The following is a 20,047-nucleotide window of genomic DNA, read 5'->3' as shown; positions in this document are numbered from 1 at the left end:
CACCAGGCATGTGAATGTCCCAAACATGCCAAAGCTAGCAACACTGCTGTAGCCAAGCTGTGCTGGAGCTAAGCATGCACTTAAGAGCTTTGCTGGATGGCAGCCATTTACAGATGTACAATCAGTACAGAGACACGGAGGCAGAGACTTCCTTTCATGGGTCCTCTGAATTCTCCTCCTGAAGACACATACTTGGTTATTTCAATTAACGTGTTTAGAAAACCAAATACTCTTCTTCTGATTACATCTCAGATACTGGCATATGTATAATTTTTCCTGGAGTCCTTAATTTACCATGCTTCCTAAAGATTCAGGGCCAGACAAACAACTGAAAATCAAATGCAGAAAGCAGTCAGATTCTGATAAGGCAGAACTCTTCCTGCTCCTGTTTGCCTCTTGCTTTATCCTTTATTTGTTTGAAGATGCTGGGGGGTGCTTGCCTGTATGTAATGATAACTGTTAACAGCAGCTTGATGAATAAGAGAAGAGAAAGTGGAAAAGAAAACAATAGGAAAGGCATTAAGGGCACTAAGTCATTCTTTCTGGGATGGGCATTAGGCATATGTTCACTACTTCAGTCACAGTGCAATCAAAGCTGTCCTGTGCCACTGCCAAAAACTGCAACAGGTGCCAGAAGATTACAGCAGGGGTTAAATCCACTCTTCAGGCATCAGCTCAGGGACTGATCCAAATCCCAGGAACCAATGAACATCTTCCCCCAGATGTCAACTGTTTTCAAATAGTTCCCCTCTTATTTCCAGTGTGATGCTGGGGAGGAGCAGGGGGATAAATAAATTTGGCTGCCAGGAAGCAATCCTCTGATTTCACCACTGCCAGTCTGGCCAAGTGCCAAAGTCATGTACAGCCACTCAAACACATTTGTAAGGTAATTAATATTTTATATTCACAACAATAAGAGAGCTTCATTCACACGGAACTATTAAGACAGTTTCTGGTTCCATTCTTCCCAGCACATTACAATGACAACTCCACGCCAGCAGCAGCCACATGGCCTAAAGGTGCCAAGCTGGCAAGGATACTCTCTGTCAGCATTTGGCATGCAAACCCCTTGGCAAAGCCCTCAGCAGTTGTGCTTGGCTGCCTGTGGATCCGTCATGTGCTCGGGCTGCTGATAGCACGGGAGGGTGCTGCGTCCTCTGGGCACCATTTCCCTTTAACACCTGTCTGGGTCGGAGGAATGCGCGCACATGCAGAGTGAGATCCCTGCTCAAATCCTCCCACAGACCCAGAGCACATGCTCCATTTCTTACTGAAAGGGCTCATTTCCTCAGAACCACCGAGCCTTCTCTTTTTTTGTTAGGTCTTTTTTTTTTTTTCACCTCACTCCTCCTCCTCTTTCCCTTCACATATCTGTATACAGCCCTTAGAGGGTTCTACATCCTGCCATGCATTCCACACGTGTTGGAGGTTTCCTCTGTGAACAAGAATACAAAACATAGCCCTTTTGTATATAATGAAATCTCATATTTGACTGTGCTCATGTAAAACTATTTCTTTGTGACTAAGATTCTTTTTATTTGTGACATTTTAATGATCTACAAATGTTTGGTATAGATGAAAGGAAATTATTATTTCAAGGTCACCTTACAGTAATACTTTTTGATAGGCACCATAATTCCAATTAAATTGAGTAATAAGGGAGGGGGAAACTCTTCAAACATTTAAAGTGCCACTGAAGCAGAAACATTTTTAGGGGAAAACCTAAAAACAAGCACACATCCTTTACCACAAACTAGAAAATATCAGAGGAGCACAGATAAGAAAACCCAAACCCCATTTTCCTCTGGGGACCATTCAAACAAATCAGACCATAAGAATGTGACACCGTGGCCAACAAACACCACGTTTTTGTGACACAGAATTGGGGCTGGCTTGGGCACAAATTTATTGAAATACTCCCAAGACTGGTCCCTCAGAGGTACCTGTCAAAAGCACAGCTGCCACCCCAAGCTTGGCAGAGGTAGCTCCCGGGAGCTACAGCAAAGAAGTGCGTTGAGATGTTGCAGAGCACCTCGCCAAATCCCTGCCTGTCCCTAAGCACTACCCCCATGAGCCTGTACTGGTTCTTCTGGTACATTCTGACACCTTTGTGCACAGTTATCTTTGGGTCAGACACCCTGAAGCCTGTGACACACACGCAAGCCTTGGGTTGCTAGGCTCACACCACAAAATAGCTGCTATCGCTCTGGAGGGAAGGCTCCGTGTGCCCATCCCACCCCAGCTGGAACATCCAAACACAGGCCACGACCCCCGTGCTCCCCCCCAAGCCATACCCTCTGCCTGTCACCTGGTACTGTGATTTTTGGTTTCTGTCAAGCTCAGGGCCCACAGACACCAGCCAAGGCCTCCCTGTTCTAGCACAGAACACAAACCCTGCTGGCTGCACGTAGTATGTATCTCTCAGTACTCCTGTGTTTACCCACATGAGCTTTGCTTTTTTAAAAGAAATTTTTTCAAAATTGTTTTGAGGGAGCTGATTTTTGTTGTTTTGTTGGGCTTTTTTTACCTTCTTGTACAGTTCTTCACTATTCATTCAGGTAAAAAACTTCTCTCCCCCTCTCCTCTGATACATGTTTTCTTCAGAGTACTAGGGCAACATACAGGATGAACACTGAGACCATGACAAATTTAAGATCCAGTATCTTGGAGGCTTTCCTGGCCACAAGCCATACTTTTCTGGAATGGAAAAAAGGTTTTTAATAAGGCATTTTCGGTAAGAAATTCACTATTTAACCCTGGGAAGGTAAGGAAATACTCCAACTTAAAATTATTATTCAGTTGCATATAAAAATGTTATTTTAGATCATTTTTAGGACTTGCTGTAATTGCATTATTTTCCATTTTTTTTCCCCTCCATGACCTGGGCAGTGAATTTCATTGTGATTAAGGCACCTGGCTTTTGGAGCAAGGGAGACGAAAAATAAGTACCAGATAAACATATAAAACTCTCCAGCAACATTCCTGGAATAGTTCTTCTGTAAAGTCCATGGCATGATCAGAACACATATTTCCTAGTACAAAGATTTTATTGGCTTCACTGCTCAGTATGATCATCTCAGATTCATGCCAAATAAATCTTCCACATCATATTGACATTTTATTTTTCATTTCTGGCTACACCTACTCTTTCTAAAAAGCAAGTTCCCAGCTCCTGTGGGATTCGCCAGGCATGTTTTATTATCTTCCCTTGAAAATTATAACCTAGAAGGCAGTGCTGCATGTTACTCTTGACAACTAAAGTGAAAAGGAGTAAGTATAGGATTTCAGAAGATGCAACAAAAGAACAAGAGCCAGGGAGGAAGCTTTGCCTCCATCAAGTTCCTTGCACCATATTTTGGCAGCATCCCAGTGCCAGGCACCAGGAGCAGACTTGCTCTCACATGAGTGCCAGTCAGAGTGAACCCTGGGATGACTGCACTCTACAGCATGATTTGTATACAAGTCATGTGGAAGACCAAGGAAAGGAAGAAAAAATTGATGTCAAAGTCAGAATAGCCTCCAGTTTGAACTACATACATGTAAACCTACATGGACAGACCTTGCCAGGTGTTTCCTTATCATAATCCACTTCCCCCATTAACATGACTAAATAAATGCAACTTACCCAAACCAAATCCCAACCATTTCCCCATTTTAAACTTAATGAACTTTCTCAGATTTGTGCATTTCTTCAGCATGCAATGTAAAGTCAAGAGCGTCTTCATGAGAACATGCTAGACTGGGAAACTTATTTTTTTCAGAACAGTTACTGTGCCATGACACAAGGGTAGAACACTGCTTTAAAGGGCTGCTGACTCTGGACAATTTATATGCTAATTTCAGAAATGATTCCTCCTACATTAAATAAGGAGCTGAGGAATGTTCCAAAGGTCTAGACAGACCATGGCATTAACAGATTGGGTAAATCAACATTAATACTGCCCACAGCATATTACACCGTGTGAACTTTCTTCACTGCCCACAGTTTACTAATTTTAGTTCCACGTGGTTCCTCAGCTGACTGGCCAAAATATAAACTACACCAGCTCCCTAAAGCCTCCATGTTCATCTTGACCTTGGACTTGCCTTAATATTAAACTTGAGAAAAAAATCCTGAGTGGTCACAGTTTTTTATTCAGGGTATGTTTATAAATGGTTTATAAAGGGTTAATAATGATTAATAGATTATGAAAATGTTAAAGAAGCACAGACAAATACAAACACTAAGAATAGCTGTTTGGCACCCAATACTAACTGATCAGCCATTTAGAACATACATTCTAGCCCAAACTCCATCAGTGTGAAAATAATCAAAATATCTTCAAGCTTGTTTGAGCATTGACAAGTTCTCCAGCATTTATTAGCAGTATTCTGAGGCTATTATTAAAGTACAAGACAAACCTGTCTCTGAATTTATACTTTGAATAAACAAGCTGTTATAAAACCTTAGACTAACAGAAAAATTCCCAGTTTTTATTTTACTTTGAATAAAAATGATCTTTATACAATTTATCATATGTTATATGTAACGCTAATAAAATAGAATTTAAAAACTCAAAATGCATGCAACAAGCATCACTAGATGGATCACAAACTACTAAGATCAACTGAATTTTTAAAACTCCTTCTGTTCCTGTATCTCAGCTTAATAGCTACACTGCTAAAACAAGGCACTGATGAAAAGCATGACGCCGAGTCTAAGTGCTTAGCTGTCACAGAAAAAAAAAGTAAATCCCACTTGGGATGAAATTTTGGGTTTAGAAATAAATCAGCATGCAAAGCATTTACAGCATTTGCGTAAGACGTGATGAGCTCTTGCAGTGTCACTTCATGGTAAACCCTAAAGCAGTAAATACTGTCAGCTACCTTCACATGACAAAAATCTGATTTATTTGCAACTGAAGTTATAGCTGCTGACAGGCTTTTCTTTCTTCCACCCTCATCACTCTCCCTTTTTTTTATTCCTACTTAACTGAGTATTATACCAAATCTATGTGAATGACAAAATCTCCTCACTTTCTTAACAGACATGGCAACATTTTGGGGGCGCAAAACTGAATATTAAGTCAGAAGAGCACTGGGCAGGCACCTCCTCTCATTGAATTCAACAGCTGAACTTCCACAGAGTGCCAAGGGATTCAATCAGGTCTGCTTATAGTGCGGGTGCTAGCAAACTCTTCGTGCTTCACCACACCCACCCCCCTAATCAATAACTGCACTAGGACTTAATAATTTCATAGGAGCCACCTCTTAGTAAACTACAGGCAGGTATGGAGTGAAAAAGCCTTCCAAAAACAGTACAAGCAGGACCCCAAGACCTGACCTAGGTATATAGGTATATGTAAATACATCACACACAGCAAGAACATGCTTTGCTATACCTGAGACACCTCAGCCAAATGGCTCCTGATAATGATCAATGATGGCAAATTGGCAGCCAGGCTACTGGAAAAATTCCAAGCTTCACCTTCCAGCTACAGAAATGAAGAGGGTATAAGTGAATGTGATCTTTGGCAGGGAAAGGTACATTGTTTCATTGCTGTGGAAAAAAATGCTTAATGCCCCAACATTTCCTTAAAATAAGATTACAATGAAACATTAAAGGTAGCATTATTAACTACAATCAACTTTCCTAGCTAAATTAAAAAAAAAAAAAAACAACAAAAAAAAAAACCCTTTTCCAAACCCATCTCCAAGCTGCAGGAAGAAAAGATATATAGTGTTTCACCCCTCGTTTTTTTTTCTGAGCACTTCAGCAGAGATGCTACTGCAAAGAGAACAGGCCTCTGTGTGCTTTGGGTTTTAAAAATCAAGGCAGCTCCCAACTTTCCTGTCCTTTTTCCTCATCAACAAATGGGGAGGAGATTGATCAAAATTTTGGGGTTAGATTAACACTTGATATACTGAAAACGACAATCCTCACACACCTCAAATTAATTTCTGAGTGGTGAACCTTGTGCAGGAAATAGCTTGTGTCTGAAAAGAGACACAAAATGCATACAGCTTTAAAAAGGATTTGGAGATCTCAGAATCCACAGTTGTTGCTATGCTTCGTGGAACAGAGAAAACATGAAGAGGCTTTATAACCTTTGCATCGAAACCTAGTGATAAGAATGTTGCTAAATATTCAAACAGGTATTCTTCCTGAGAAACCACAAGTGACACTCATGCAGATGTCTGCTCTTGAGTGCACATAAGTGTATGTGTAAAACACCCTATGCTTCTCAACAAGAAGGAAATAATTCCCAAGTCAGGGCTCATCCAGAGGCTCTGACTCATCCCAGTGCATCCAGTTTAGAGCCACATTTCTCCCCTCCTGTCTCAGTCTTTTACCTCAGCTTCCTTCCAACATCCCTTGCCTCCTATGCAGGTTCAGCCACCAATCCTCACAGTTTCCCCCAGAACATACCTTATCTCAACAGGAAAACAAAACACTGGAATTAATGTTATTTTATTATATCTTTACTTCTCTCTCTGCCCCTCTCCTCATGCTGCCTTTTTAGGTTAAAGTTTCTTTATGACAGGGATTAGTTACTGTTCTGTGTACTCACACACCACAGGCTGGATCTTAACCAGCTTTAAGGCACTACCATAAGAAATTGAGAAGAGAAAGAGGCTGCCTTTGCCCTAGGTAAATGCTTTCCAGAGTGATATCAATCATATTTTTCCATCTTTGCAAAAGGAAAGCACATAACAAACATGCCAAACATTACAGAACCTAAATCACCAGTTATTTTGAAAAATAAGTATTTTAAACAATTTCTATAGCATGAAATGGAATTACATTTATTCAATGTATCTCTGAAATATTAAACCAAGGTGGAATTTTTTTTTTTTTGAGTGTTGTTCATGTATCTTTTCAGGGTACTTAGGAGTAAATTTTACCTGTTCACAGTTACCCTTTTCATTGAGCTACCTGAATACAATTAGAAGAACATTCAAATTGCAAAAATTCTCCTATGAAAGACCATAATTGGATATAGAAATATTTCAAATATTTCAAAATACTCAGGAAAACACCCACAAAAAACATTTACAAATTTATTCTGAACATGTTTAGCATCTAAATATTTTTTTACTGATAATTTTACAGCAACCATGTACTACATTTTCTCAGTGGCAAAGCTCTTGGAAAATCCAAGAGCTTAGGCTATAGCTATGTCGCCAAACTGAGTTTATCATAGAATCCTACAATAATTTGGGTTAGAAGGCACCTTAAAAATCATCTCATTCCAAGCTCACTGCTCTGAGCAGGGACACCTTGCACTGTCCCAGGTTGCTCAGAGCCCCATCCAACCTGGCCTTGAACAATTCCAGGGATGGAACAGCCACAACTTCTCTAGACAGCCTGTGCCAGGGCCTCACCACCCTACAATAAAGAATTTTTTAAAAAATATCTAATCTAAATCTACTCTCAGTTTGAATCCATTCCTCCTTGTCCTGTCACTCCATGCTCTTGGGAAAAGTCTCTCTCCATCTTTCTTGCAGGCTCTGTCCAGGTACTGGAGGCCACAGTTAGACCACCCCAAAGCCTTCTCTTTTCCAGACTGGCCAACCCCAATTCTCTCAGCTCTTCCTCACAGGAGAGGTGCTGCTTTACCTTTCACTCCAATAGCTCCATCTCCTTCCTTTGCTGGGAACCAAAAACTGGAAGCAGCACTGCAGGTGGGGTCTCACCAGAGAGAAGGGGCAGAACCCCTTCCCTCCCCTTCCCACTGCCCACAGTGCCTTTGATGCAGCCCAGGACACAGGTGGCTTTCTAGGCTGCTATTACATATTCCTAGCTCCTGTCCAGCCTCTCACCCACCAGCACCCCCAAATCCTTCTTGCAGGGCTGTTCTGGATCTGTTCATCCCCATCCTGGATTGATACCAAGGGCTAACCTGACCCAGGTAGGTGCAGCACTGCACTTAGTCTTGTTAAACCTCATGAGATTCCCATGGGCCCACTTCCTGAGCTTACCCAGGTTCCTCTGGATAGCACCCCATCCCTCAGGTGTGTCATCACCCTGAGCTTGGTGTCACTTGAAAATTTGCTTTAAGGTCAATAAAAGCCACAGGGACAGTCCCTGTTGTTTACAGAACACATGCCAGACCTGGCCAAAGGCCACTGAAACTAGAAGAAATCTTTCCGACCTTTAAGTGGAGTTAGAATGAAGAAATAATTCACTCTTCTCCAGAACAGCACAAAGGCAACTTAACCACAAATTCTGCGGAGTAGGAGCTGAATTTCTACCACTCCTAAGGAAGTGGGAATTCAGAATCTCAGTCTTTCCATTAGGGGAAAAGGAGTTAGTTATTGCAAGAGCTAATCCATTCTGACATGCCATAATGGAGCTCAGGTTTCCACCTTTGGCTATGTTCTCAGAAAACAAAGTTCTGTTTTTAACCCAACTCAGCAGGGCAGGCAACAAGGAGACTGGGAGAACTTTCCTGAATGTGTACTGAGCAATCAGCCAAGGCTTCTGTGGAGACCTCAGTTTCACATCAAGATGGACCACTACAGCCACTTTATCGAATCATCATCCCTCACACAGACCAGAAAGCTCAGGCAGATCTAAAAAGCTCAAAACTGCACACTCCAGAAAGGCATCCACTTGACAGCTCTGCAGTAAAACAGTAATGCTTCAAAAGGCCACACTTCTTTGAGAAGGGACATCCAATAATTTTGCTGCGAGCATTACTCAGCTCTGGAGAGGATGGCCTTCCAGGCTCAGCATGGTTTGCAGCCCCCAACATGCATTCAGATAGTACAGAGTGACAAACTCTGGTTTGTGGCAGAAACAGCATAGTTTGAGTATTTTAGCTGTGAATTCAAGCTAAATTAAGTAGGTGATCAATCCTTCAGTCCTCTGCTGGTGAATTGAGGGAAACAGACAAAATTATTGAAACACTATTTTATGAACAATACATAATGATTTCCTTTTATATAGGGCCAGATGAAATTCCAGAAGTCTGTGGTACTCTGGAAAAGAGGGTAAACCCCTAATTTGTAACAAAGTGTCCCAAAAATGCACTGAAGTTTTTGATGATTTCAGGTGCCCTCCTTCACAATGATGGTACCTTCTCTCCTCTTTGTTTGCTCAAGAATTTATGTAGGGTCTTTCCTAACTGCACATTCTGAAGCTTTCTCACTAAATCAAACTCTCTTTAAAATGGGCAAGTCATTGAGCCCAAAATTCCACCTTTTAAACATGTGAGGTTTGGATGCCCTTTTGCCAAATCCACAGCAGATCCAAAGACACCTCCTGAAAGTCCTGCCAGTGTTACTGACAGGAATGGCTTTTGGTTGCAGTCACTGAGGCTGTAAGGTCTCCACAGTCAGTGCTGACCTACAGATCCTTGTGTTATTTTGTTAACATGATGGTTTTATGCCTCTTGGAGATTTGCCTTAAGATACATCCTTTGAAACAGGCATGCATGGAATTATCAGCCTGAGAACTGCCCTTCTCCACCCCCTGGAAACCATCAAGTATCTTTCACATGGGGAAGCTGAACTGGAAGGAAATGGTGGCTATCCTCTTGAAGTAACCTCTACAGAAGAAGAGGATGTCATTGCAAACTTGTGGGAAAAAACAAGTTTTCCCATCGTCAGCATGCAAAATAGGCACAGGACAACAGGAACCATGATTTTTCTGCAGTCAGGCTGGCAAATCCTTGAATGTGAAGAAAATGAAAGCCAGAGGCAGTATGTTCCAAAGAACTATTAATTAACTAAGGGTTATAGGCTGAGATTTAGAGAGCTGATGTCTCAGAGACAGCAGCACAGAGCCTTGAACAGAATGTGAAACTTCAGTATTAGAACAGGTAAAATGGATTTCTCTAATAAAATAAGATTTTCCAGTATCAGCCTCTTTTCTCAAGCAGTGTCTTTGTCCAAAAGAAAATAAGAGAATTCTGCTACATGTACTGCAAATGAAAAAATTAGAACATTCTCATTAGTCACAAACATTTCCTTCCACCATAATCCCGAAGTGGCTTTTAATCAATTCCCTGCAGATAAAAAGCTCAGATGTTATTTCTACCATCACATTAACACTGATGACTGTGTTCCTAGGTTAGACATTAGAGCCAAAGTGGGGTAGCCTAAGAGCTTGTACATTTGACTTTCAGTACCACAATTCCTGTAACTTCCTGTCTTCCACCCTAAAGTTCTGCAAAAGGTACACAAAGTATGGAAGCAAATAATGGAACACTGCATAAGGGGACATTTCAACCATGTATAGGCAAATAAAGACAATACCAGAGCTGTGTGGGTGCAACAACTAACAAGGGTATAACTAATAGGAGAAAAATTCAGGAATGAAGTCAATTCACTGTTGTTAAATCACTGCAGATAGAACCAAGATGACCTAAGGAAATAATTTCATGACATCCGGTCCAAATACAAGGAACCTTCCTATGACAGAACAGGTTTCTTTTCTCATGTTGATTCTTGCCTAATTTTCCAAGCTTTTCAAGACAAGGGACATCTGATATCTTAGTCACTAGAAGTTGAGACATCAGTTGAGAACCTCTTGCAATAGCAATATAATTTTAGAGATACCTTTCTTCAGAGAGTTCCCAACAGTACTCACATGCAGTATAAAAACAGGCTTTATTAAGCTCTGCAGGAGCCAAAAGCCTTTATTCCTTGAAGAGGCCACATGCCACCAGCAAACAGAGGTTTAGGGCTCCCAGGGAGCTGGGATATAGAAAATGCTGCCTCTTACTCATGCAAGACCACTTTTGGAGATACAGAAGCAAGCACTGAATCCTGAGTTCAGTGAGAGCTTGAAAACAGGGCAGCGGTTGTTCAGAGCTTGTTCTTGTTTCTGTGGATCTTTGGATTGAACCAAACAGAAATCAGTGTAGTTCAGAAAAACCTCAGCATTACTAAGGCAAGATCTTCAGGCCAGACTGTAGGGATTGGTACCTGACATCCAGGGCTCAGTAGGAACAGTAAGCCACAGAGCTCCCTCCCGATTTCAGGGACAAACAATTCCTAAAGCCAACCTGTCCCTGATGCCTGACGCAAGTCCAGGGGGACAGTTTTAACTTTCTTATTCCCAGGAGAAGTAGGAAAAGAAAGACACTAAATTCTTTCCAGTCGTTGAGTTTCCACATTTGCAGTGACATTGCCCATAAAGTAGGAGACTGATGGCATTTCCACGGTGGTGACAGCAGAATGGGCAGTTGGAAAGTAAGAGATTTACTTCCAATAGCAGAACTCACAAACAATTTTTTAAAAGCTAGCTAACAAAGATGTAAGTCCATAAGGGAAACAGGCATGTTTGTATGTATGGCTGCTGCAGACTGTGCTCTCCTTAAGGCCATGACACAATCCTTTGTGTGAACTACACGGTGAGGTGTTAAAGGAAAACACAAAACAAAGAAAACCAAATGCTCTCTCTCCTCACCAAAATGAACACACCCAAAACACTCTTAGCTCCTAAATCCAACTATAGGACATATTTTCAAAGCCTTTCAAGCACTATCTACATTATTCAAAAAGGCAAATACTCACACTGAAGAATAAATAGGGAGAGGTTAGCTTCTTCCTAAGAGGATAACAAATACTGTCCTGTTTGTAATATTTTTACTACAGAAAACCAAAAATTACTAATAAAAACTATCACTTCTTCTGGCAACATTCACAGACCCACTTGATTCTTTCCAGTCGAAAAATTAATTAAGAACTTTTACATGCTTTTATTCACACCAGCTTACAGATGTATCTCTTGGGTACAAGCTTGGTCTGCTGGGGATATAGGATCTAATCTGGGAGCTGGTAGTTGCAGTCATCACAATAAAGCTCCTCACTCACTCTCACAGAGCAAACCGCACCTGCAGACACATAGCTTTTAGGTTTACATGCATATGCATGTTTATATATAAATACATATATTTTTACATATATACACAGACACATAGACACATGCAAACACACTTTTGGAGAGAAATCTTGTGTCTCAAACACAAAAGGCTGTCTCACCATTAATACCATTCTGAGATCTCATCTGCAGTAACCTCTATCACAAACACGCAGAACTGCAGTTCTTTCTGATTTTATTTTGCTGGGATGCCATGGCAAGTGGTAAATGCTCTGCTGCCACCCAATGACGATTCCTGGGATTGCTCCTTTCCCAAGACCCTTTTCTCCTACTCTACAACCAGATTAAAAAAAAAAAAACAAAAACCCACCAAACAAAAAAAACCCACCAAACAAAAAAAACCACCCAGGTTAAATTAAAGGCAGCACTTAGAGCTGGAGCACTTTGCATACCTGTGGTGGCTTGGCCTCTGGGGATCACAGGACATCACCACCTCACCTCACCTGTATGCAAATGGCCCCAATCCTTTTCATCATTCCGCCAACAGCGGCAAAACTTTATCTGAATTCCCAGTCACAAAACCATCATTGTGCTGTGGCAGTTAATTTTTACTGGTTTACAATGTGCTTTCCTGTGCACAAGAGATAATTCCAGCTAAGCACAGCAGACCTTTCACACAGCTGTTATTAGGCTTTATAGGCCATCAAAGCGTTGATTTCGCAGCGCTGTGTCAATGCCAGACACGCTGACTCCCCGTGCTGCTTTCATTGCTCAGTTCCTTTCTTTGCCCTCCTGACAAAGCACAATTTGTTTTAGTCCTTACTACTACATCTAAATTTAGTTTGCAATGCTGTATAAACACAAGTGGTAGCCTGTCAGGTTTAAGTCAAAAAAGGGGAAATGCTGTAACATGGGTCTTTAGGTTCACCCCACCTATAATTAAGCCCTCAAAAGTTTGAACACTTCAGCTTTCCTTGCAGTAAAAATAGACATTTGCATAGTGCCAGTTTAAGGAAATCTAAGAAACTAGGCAAGTAGTTTTTGTCAGTATGTATTTGCACACAAGAACAAGCTGCTCAATTCTGAACAACCTGAATTCCAGGGTAACAACATGTGCATCTGCTCAAATTAGTGTAATTCAACATTTGTCAGCCCAGAGTATACAATGACTTACTTTAAAATGTAGTTTACATTTTCAGTTATCAGCTTGAGCTGATTTAAAAGACCCCGACTGCTCAGGGGTGAATGCTCTGTTCAGAGTTTGTCACAGAGGAACCACAATTACAGGTTTAAATGAAGGAAAAAATCCAGCAGTGCTTGATTTATTTTCACCTATTTCATTGCTATTCTTGTTTTGGCACACAAGATGCAGTAGGATCTTCCTCTCACCAGAACATACAGGCTGTAGAATAATACACTAAGAACCAAAAGGAAGGAAGAACTAACTTTCCAATAAGCATCTACAAGAATATTTGATCACTGCATTAAAAAAAAAGAAGTTATTTCCAAAACATTCTGTCCACTGCTGCTCTCTGGGATCCTCAAAGATCAGAGATTGTGTTGAGGCTCATTAACAGTTAATGGTATTTAACTATGAGACAAAAATACCGCGGATTTGGCACTTTATAAGAAGTGCCACTTTCTTACCCTTACATTTTCATACTCCAAGCACAGTGCAGAAGTGTTACAGATACAAACATACTGGTACAAACAGATGTGTATTACTTATAATTCACCATCTCAAAACATACCTTTTTATGTTTTGCTATTAGAAAACAAAACCAGATTGTATTCCAACCCCCTTGATTCAGGCCCCAGCACTTAACTATGCTGAGAATGTTCCATTAAGTACATCCAGAAGTGCTGATCACACAGCCCAGCCTGCACCGTCAGTGTAAAATGGGGGCTTGAACTCCCTCTGCCGGCTAAAACCACAGCTAAAGAGTGAAAAAAAAAACACCTCTCACGTCCAAAAAAAGAAAAGGACATAAAAAACTTTTTAAAAATAAAATAAATATAATCTTTATCTCTTCTTTAGAGATTTTCATCCTTTTAGTTGTTGGCATCTCAAAGCAATCTTGCAGTACCTGAAAGGAAGACTCCTGACCTCCATTGTTTTTTGCTCCCATGAAACACTGGTCTGTGACTGGGAAGCTCTGCAGATGAATCTGCACAATTCCCTTCTTAAGCACTGCCAACAAATCACAAAGGACAGTAACTGTGATGAAACACCAACCAGTCCGTACAAAAAAGATGGAGAACTGCTGGAAAAAATACATCAGAGTAGCAAATTAAGATGTATTTTGAGAAGGACCAAAATTACAAATTTAGGTCAAATTTACTGACGAGAAAGGTCTACTAGAGGTAACAGTGGCAAATGGGGTTCAGTCCCCAGTCCTAGGAGAATTTTTTGTGCTCCAAGTCACTTTGGCTCAGTTTCTTCCCTGGAAAGTGTTCCTTCTCTTTATCTATCTCAATTTCCAGAGAGAGGATTTCTGCCCCAAGGAACCTACAGAGCAGATTCAGTGCCTTCTGCAAAAGGTCAGATAATCCATTTTTTTTTAATTCTTCCAAAATTATTTTGAGAGCATTGTGTCTAACCTACCACTACCTTGGATGGGAGTATTCATCCCTACATCACAATTAAGCTGCCAAGAAGATATTGTACAGTCAGAAGGACTATAACAGCAACCCTATAAAATGACCTGAAGCATAAATGGCAAAGCAGCCTTTGCTGGTCAGAGAGCTCCCTTAGCCCCACTGGTAAGCCCAGCTCAAATGGCAATATCTAAGACATATTCTACTTAAGCCTGAACACCACCACAAGTGGGATCCAGACATGCACTGATGGGTCACAAACCTTTCAATCCAAACCTCCATCCTGTGGTATTTACTAGGTCCCCAGGATGAAGGAGGAATTGACAATCTGAATCCATGTTCTTAGAAGGCTAATTTATTATTTTATGACATTATATTATATAAAAGAATGCTGTACTAAAACTGCACTAAAGAATAGAGAAAGGATACAGACAGAAGGTTACAAAGAATGATAATGAAAGCTCACAACTGCTGCGAGTCCCAACACAGCTGGCTGTGATTGGTCATTAAGTCAAAACAATTCACATGAAGCCAATCAAACGCCCACCTGTTGGATAAACAATCTCCAACCACATTCCAAAGCAGCAAAACACAGAAAGCAAAGAGATAATTGTTGTTTTCATTCTTCTCCAAGGCTTCTCAGCTTCCCAGGAGAAGAAATCCTGGCAAAGGGATTTTTCAGATGATATGACAGTGACACCATCTTATCTGTGAGACTGGGATTTAATTCAGCTTTTCCTCATTTAATGAGCTAGATGTGGTCCTCCCACAAACAACTGGTCATGAGCGCCTGGTGAAAAGCCAGGTAGCACCTCTCTGTGCAGATTAGAAACAACACACATGAAAATTCAGTGCAGAACTGTGAGGTGCCTCAGACCTACATTTCCCAAGGTCCACCTATACAACGCAAGTGTGTTGCAGCCTGAGCAGAAGCTGGTAAAGTCCAGGGTAAAGAAGCAAAAAGGGCCTTTGCCTGGTATCCACAGGTGTTTTATTCGGCTGCCTGGGAAGATGTTCAGGTCCGAGCACACGCACAGAGGGTGCAGGTTTCTCTCTCCAGGGGGTGAACCTGGTCTCAGGGCAGTGCCAAGATGAGATCCAATCAGGGAACAGGGAAGGATGGCTCAGGGACATAGGAACAGACACAGGAACAGGGAAAGGAACCAATGGGGTCGAACAGCTTTGAGGGGAGCTTCTTGCGTCTCCCTGACTTAGGGGATGCTCCCCAGGCTCCCCACACATGTGAGCCTCAGAATATTTAAGCCTGAACGCAAACTTTCCTCATACCTCACTTTTCAATGTCGACACAATCAGGAAGTAGAGGATCCTGCTTTACAGATCTCCAGAGGACTGTGTCAGGATCACTCAGGAGATGAGAAGAGAACCAAGGGCTTTGGAAAACGTCAGAGGCAAAAGTTAATAGTCACTGTGGAGGGTCTCAAATAAGCAGATGTTTCAAACATGTGCCTAATTTTAAAGTGCTGAGTTTGATGGCAGTAGATATTACAGTGGGCACCAACCCAAGACACAGCTAAGGAGGAAAGGCTAGTGAACAAAACAGGAAGAAAAGCAGAGCATGAAAAACATTTTTTCATATGCTCTCTTAGTCTGTGTAATCTACCCTAGAGAGGCCTCAGCAAGCAAGTTAACTTCAGACCTCAATTACAACACGTGGGCAACTTTATTGCCCAACAAAAAGTCCATTAGACATTTATGATCTCATTTTATTAAATTTTCCTACTCGTGATATTTACTATGGGGTGTGTATGTATGTGAGGTTAATACAAAAATCTATATTATTTTGTATATTAATAAGATTAAAAGCTCACCTGCGTGGCAGGTGTTGCTGTGGGCACACGCTTGGATTATGGATTAACCGATTCCTATCAAAAACTGGGGTCTATCACCAAATCTAAAGCAAGGAAGGCAGGTGCTTTTCCTGCTGATCATCTAGCTGAGAGCTCTGATTGAATTACATCAGGAAGAACAGCTTTGCTTCCTTCATGAAATCTGATAACAGAAAGAGAGGGGGGACACCTCACACAAGGCAGTGAAGCTTAAAGGACAACCTGTTCCTCTCTGGCCCCTTCTGCTGGCTACTTTGATCTAAGTTTTATTGCCTGGGCTTAACATCTTCACCTTTGATTTTACAGGGAACTTCTTTGGAGACATTTTCCTACTGCAATTGTCCAAGTCTTTTCAGAGACACCACCAATTATCCAGGATGCTGGGAACTGAACACTTGCAGTTTTGGTGAAATACAAGATTACTCTCACTGGTATTAAATAGGTATGGGAAGACACATTAAAGACTCAAGTTTTACTTTCTAAGAGCAGTACTTATTTACAAACCCCCCCCCCACAAAAAAAAAAAAAAAAACCAAAACAAAAAAAAAAAAAAAAAAAAAAAAAAAAAAAAAAAAAAAACAAACACTAAAACCCCTAACACTGTCAAGCAGGTCAGCACATCATGTGAGGAACCAATTCACTCCTAAAGGCAAGGAGACCTAATAATACACTAAGGGGCAGACTGGCTTCCCAGCTCACTCTAGAAGGATGCTCCTTGTACAAGGCCATTGTTATAGCACCACCACCACCACCACCCAGCACAATACTGTAGTGTTACAGTTTTGCAGCAGACACAGAACAGCAGTTCTTTCCCAGGAGATAACAAATACAGTCTGCTTTTAGCCAGAAACCTACAAAACAACCTAATTTTAAGCATAAAAATCAAAATCCCTTCTGGTCTTTCCTAATGTGACAGGCTGTGTAACAGTCCTTACAAATAAACTGTAATTTCGGCATCCAGCCCAGCAACCTGTGGTTGTATGACAGGTAGTATTTCACCTTACACAAACACCTGCTACACAGCAGAACTTGGTCTAAAAAATGCACTCAATTTTCTATTTTGACATCAATCTCCACCCTCTTAAATGCTGATGATCCTTTGCCAGTGAGACTGTTCAGGGCAATTGGCCTCCTGGGCAGTTTTCCAAATTCAGTATGATGTTGCAAGCGCCCACCAGCTCTGAAAAAGATTGCTTACTCACCTCCAAGAACAAAATACAAGAAGTACAAAGGAAAATGAGGCGACAAGCATTTTTGAAGTGTGTTTCAGGTCAGATAGAGGGCTGGAACTGTTGCTTAGATGTATTTTTCCTCTAATTTATACAGCTGAAGTAGTGACTTAATTGCTAGAATCTATGAGTTTACTTACACTTACCAAACTTCCAGCACATGTGCTAGCTGCAGCTCATCCCTATTATATATTTATAAATAAGATGGCAAACCAGCTATAGTCCTCCCTCCTCTTTGGATAAGATAGGAAAATAAGTAGATTTAGAAGTTTAGAGGTTCCAGGATTTTTTTTAAACTTTTAAACAAAGTAAAAAAGTTCTATACAAGAATAGGCAGCAACAAAATTATAAACCAATTGATGTGGAAAAGTCAACATCATCTCCTAAACATGCAACTGAAGCTCACAGCTGGTGCAAAAAAAAAAAAAAAAAAAAAGGCAGCATTGTGTGCCAACAAAGGCAATGAGTAGGAACTGCAGGTTTGTTCTTAACTCCCCCACAGATTTCAAGCTCAGCTGTGGGCAGATCACCAAATATCTCAGCTGATCATCTACAAAATAAGGATAGCAATATTTTCCTATCCCAACAGGATGTTTTCAGAAGAGTGCTTGGGAGACACTCACTGCAGCGATGGGGTCCATGAAAGTCTCTGCACAGAACAAAGACAACACCTGCTCCACTGGTTAATGGGAAAAAGATGACTGAGACTGTTACAAGGAATTTCTAGCATTAAAGAACAAGCTACAATTGCCTCTGGCCTACAGTTAAGAAATTCAGCATCAGTGAACCATTCTTTTATACAGCTACCGGGGAAAAATTTAAGTATAGGACTAGACAAGAAAATAATGCAAATAAACTACATCCAGGGCTGAAATTCCATAGCAAAGGCAGCATTTAGGTTCTCTCTTATAGTGGGTAACATACATTGCTCATGACAAAAATATCCTTTTGCTTCCTTTGGCAAACAAGTTCATAGCTGACGGAGGTAAATGCACACACAGTTTTTCTGCGAGGATTGCAACAATTTTAGTTAAAGAAGACACTTTTGAAAAGCATTTGTTATGCCTTGTGATTCCATTTTATACATATTGTTCTCATATTCTCTGTGTGACATAATGATAGGTGGCTCTTCCAGTGGCTTGCTGGACATATTCCATGTACTTAATATTTGAAAAATGCCAGCTCAGCCTTGAGGGTTTTTTTTCCCCTGACCATCTTCTTTCACTTTATGCTGGGAAAATTGTAGCTCTACAAACATAGAAGATATTTTGAATTCATAATGAAATATGAACTTTAAGGAAGTCTGATGATCTGGTGTTTATTCCTGAATTAGCAATAGATTTCCTATGACCTTAACTTCATCACTTAGATACTTCATGATCTATTTCATCTTTTAAAAAAGAGAGTGTATGTCTGGAGGGTGCAGAAAAGAAATCAAGAGAGGCTTCGGATTCTATTCTGCCTTGGATCCAGGGAAACATCAGACCTACTTAAATTAACAAAATTAATTTTTAATCATCATTACCTTTGGTAAGGTAAGGTTCTGTAATATTAAGGTTAATTACTACATCTTTACTTTTTGTAAGGTTTTCTAGTTGTTCCTAGGATTTATGCTGCATCAGTCCCCTGGTATTAACTTTTGAATTCATTCACCAAATCAAGTTTGAAAGAAGGGCTGAAGTGTGACAAGTATAAATGTCATGCATTTTTGTGACATCTGGTAGCAAGCAGAGCAGAGTGCCCAAACTAAGTGTCCTCATCAAGGGAAAAAATCAAGTTATCCGACCTACTTGGCTTGTCAGTGAGCCAACACAAACTGGGAGAAGGGCAACACGTGCTGCCTTCTTGCCCAAAAAGCTAAAGGTTTTAGAAATGAGATTAAAGGGAACCCAGCAGAGCGAATTGCATGGAGAACTACGGGGAGCTAGTGCAAGGTCAAGTATCAGCAACACAGCACACACAACTCAAGCTCATCTTCCTGGGTATAATGGGAAGCTGAAGGAGCATAATTTCGTTTTTGCTATCCCTACTTGTACAACACTTGCACACTGTAAACATTTGTAAGCCATTAGACCCAGCAGAACATACTGTAACAACAAAAGCTAGGTTTGTTACAGCCACCAGAATTGTTCCCCGTGGAAGCACAGAGACGTGGGCGGGACAGGATCTCGGGAGCATCTGAGCCACCACCACGCAGGGGCAGGTTCACAAACATCCAGACAAAGCTGTAGCAAGTGACTGTCAAATCCCTCCTGAAACAGCTCTCCAGCAAAGAGGAGTCTGCTCCCTCCCAGATACAGCACTTAGAGCTAGGGAGCAGCCTCAAATCCAAACTACAGCTTCTCCTACAACTAGCACACAGCAATTACACAGCATCAACACTTCACTGCTCTGACCCATTTAAATATCTGAGTATTGGTTTTAAAAGTATTTGTCTGTCTCTTGTTGATCTGAACAAATTGCTCACTCTGAAGTTCTTCTAAACTCACACCTTTCATATGTCTTAAGACTTCTGTTATTGTCCTGTAATGAACACCTTCCCCCAGCTATTTATTTTAAAA

The sequence above is a fragment of the Serinus canaria genome, chromosome 5, assembly GCF_022539315.1.
Source record: "Serinus canaria isolate serCan28SL12 chromosome 5, serCan2020, whole genome shotgun sequence".
Taxonomy (NCBI): Eukaryota; Metazoa; Chordata; class Aves; order Passeriformes; family Fringillidae; genus Serinus; species Serinus canaria.
This window is presented reverse-complemented; position numbering follows the sequence as displayed.